We start from the raw sequence: 3,265 nt of genomic DNA, 5'->3' as shown, positions 1-3,265 counted from the left end.
TTTGTCTATCCAAATAGACATCAAATTTGGTGATACAAGTTTGACATAACGGCTCTTTAGGCGAAATTATGTATGTGTCTCTGATGTTTAGAGAAAATATATTGGTGGTCATTCCGAGTTGTTCGCTCTGTAATTTTCTTCGCATCGCAGCGATTTTCCGCTAATTGCGCATGCGCAATGTTTGCACTGCGACTGCGCTAAGTAAATATGCTATGCAGTTTGGAATTTTACTCACGGCATTACGAGATTTTTTCTTCGTTCTGGTGATCGGAGTGTGAATGACAGGAAGTGGGTGTTTCTGGGCAGAAACTGGCCGTTTTATGGGTGTGTGTGAAAAAACACTGCCGTTTCTGGGAAAAACGCGGGAGTGGCTGGAGAAATGGGGGAGTGTCTGGGCGAACGCTGGGAGTGTTTGTGACGTCAAACCAGGAACGAAACTGACTGAACTGATCGCAGTTGCCGAGTAAGTGTGGAGCTACTCAGAAACTGCTAAGAAGTGTCTATTTGCAATTCTGCTAATCTTTCGTTCGCAATTTTACTATGCTAAGATTCACTCCCAGTAGGCGGCGGCTTAGCGTGTGCAAAGCTGCTAAAAGCAGCTTGCGAGCGAACAACTCGGAATGAGGACCATTGTCTTCTTCCGAATTTCTAACAAAATGAAATATAACTATAATAGAAAATGAAATATGGCGGAAGGAAAAGGTATTAATCAATCTAATATACCGGGCTCCACCCTGAAAGTTGATAGTATATGAAATTCCAAAATTTGGATGGAAAATAATACTTTGGTTCTAGGTCCTATGTCCTGGATTTGGATATAAATACCTGCAGTACCAAGTATTATCTGGTGGTCTCCCAACCAGGTACTGACCTGGCCCACAGTGCTTGGCTTCCAAGATCAGACGAGATTGGGCATACTCAGTGTGGTTTGACCGCAGGTAGGTATATCCCACCTGATGACACCTGGAACCATGTATTAGGCTCTGTGAGAAATCCCAAAGTTTTTTTGATGAGATTACTGGATGCTCCTGAATCGAGATACTGGCGGTACCTGATATTCGCTGATGGCCTCCAAAAACAGGTGCTTCACCGGCCCGCTGGGCTGAAATTCAAAGAAATAAGATGAGGTTGGGCCTCTTCTGTATTATATGCCCCCACAGTACCAGATACATCATAATATACCCACACAGTTCCAGATACACATAATATGCCCCCACAGTTCCAGATACACACAATATGCCCCCACATTGTCAGATACACATTATATGTCCCCAGCAGTGCCAGATACACATAAGCCCCCAGTAGTGCTGTGCCAGATACACATTATATGCCCCCAGCAGTGCAGTGTCAGATACACATTGTATGCCCCCAGCAGTGTGATATATACATTATATGCCCCCACATAGTCAGATCCACATGTGTCCCCCCAGTGCCAGATACATATAATATACATATAATATGACCCCACAGTGTCAGATACACATAATATGCCCCCATCTGTACAGTGCCAGATACACATTATATACCCCCAGCAGTGCAGTGCCAGATACACATTATATGACCCCAACAGTGCAGTGCCAGATACACATTATATGCCCCCACAGTGCCAGATACACATTATATGCCCCCACAGTGCTAGATACATGTTATATGCCCCTACAGTGCTAGATACATGTTATATGCCCCTACAGTGCCAGATACACGTTTATATGCCCCCACAGTGCCAGATACACATTATATGACCCCACAGTGCCATATACAGGTTATATACCCCCACAATGTCAGATACACGTGTCTTCACAGTACCAGATACACATAATATGCCCCCACAGTGTCAGATACACATAATATGCCCCCACAGTGTCAGATACACATAACATGGCCCCACAGTGTCAGACACACGTGTCCCCACAGTGCCAGATACACTTTATATACCCCCAAAGTGCCAGATACACGTTATATACCCCCACAGTGCCAGATACACATTATATGACCCACAGTGCCAGATACACATTATATGCCCCCACATTGTCAGATACACATGTGTCCCCACAGTGCCAGATACACATAAAATGCCCCCCACAGTGTCAGATACACATAATATGTCCCCACATTGTCAGATACACATAATAAGCCCCTAAAGTGTCAGATACACATAATATGCCTCCACATTGTCAGATATACATAATATGCCCCCACAGTATCAAAAACAAATGTGTCCCCACAGTGCCAGATAAACATAATATGCAACCACAGTGCCAAATACACGTGCCCCATAGAGTCAGATACATGTGCCCCCACAGTGCCAGATACATATGTCCCCCACAGTGCCAGATACACATGCCCCCACAGTGCCAGCTACACATGCCCCCCACAGTGCCAGCTATATGTGCCCCCCACAGTGCCAGATACACATGCCCACACAGTGCCAGATACATGTGCCCCCCACAGTGCCAGATACATGTGCCCCCCACAGTGACAGATGCACATGTACCTTTAGTGCACTGCTGCTCCCTGCCGCAAGCCTCTCCTGCTGCTCCCGTGCTGCCATCGCTGCTTCTGTGTGAGGGGAGCAGAGCACAGTGTGCGCCTCTCCTGCTCCTCAGTCTCTTCTCCAGTGGCCCCCTGCCTAAAATCAGCTGCCGATCCGTCAGCCAGTCAAAGCTTGCGGTCCAGCGGCAGCTGCCACTGCCGGTCCGCGAGCTCTGGTTGGCTGATGGACTGGCAACTGATTTAAAATTGCGGACGGCTACCGGACGCCTTTAGGAGTTAGTGTCCAGGGGTGTAGTACGGCTGACCGGCGGTCTCCTGACTGCCGGTCAGCTTACCGACGCCGGGATCCCGGCAGCATACCGACGCCGGGATCCCGGCGGGGAGGGGCGAGTGCAGCAAGCCCCTTGCAGGCTCGCTGCGCTCGCCACGCTGCGGGCTCGGTGGCGACCTGCGGTCGCCACCGGTTCTATTCCCACTCTATGGGTGTCGTGGACACCCACGAGTGGAAATAGTCCCTGTTGGTCGGCATGCCGACCATCGGGATAGTGGGTGTCGGGAAGCTGCAGGAGGTCATGTGACGTCGGTCTCCCGACCATCGGTCACATGAATACTAGGGATGAGCGGGTTCGGTTCCTCGGAATCCGAACCCGCCCGAACTTCATGTTTTTTTACACGGGTCCGAGCGACTCGGATCTTCCCGCCTTGCTCGGTTAACCCGAGCGCGCCCGAACGTCATCATCCCGCTGTCGGATTCTCGCGAGGCTCGGATTCT

General features: G+C 49.4%; 1 pseudogene; it reads right to left on the bottom strand.

Annotated features, from left to right (window-relative positions):
• Nucleotides 1–822: 822 nt before the first annotated feature.
• Nucleotides 823–940, bottom strand: LOC135052383 (5S ribosomal RNA; annotated as a pseudogene).
• Nucleotides 941–3,265: the final 2,325 nt, after the last annotated feature.

This window comes from Pseudophryne corroboree, chromosome 2 (assembly GCF_028390025.1).
Source record: "Pseudophryne corroboree isolate aPseCor3 chromosome 2, aPseCor3.hap2, whole genome shotgun sequence".
NCBI classification, from domain to species: domain Eukaryota; kingdom Metazoa; phylum Chordata; class Amphibia; order Anura; family Myobatrachidae; genus Pseudophryne; species Pseudophryne corroboree.
This window is presented reverse-complemented; position numbering and strand designations above follow the sequence as displayed.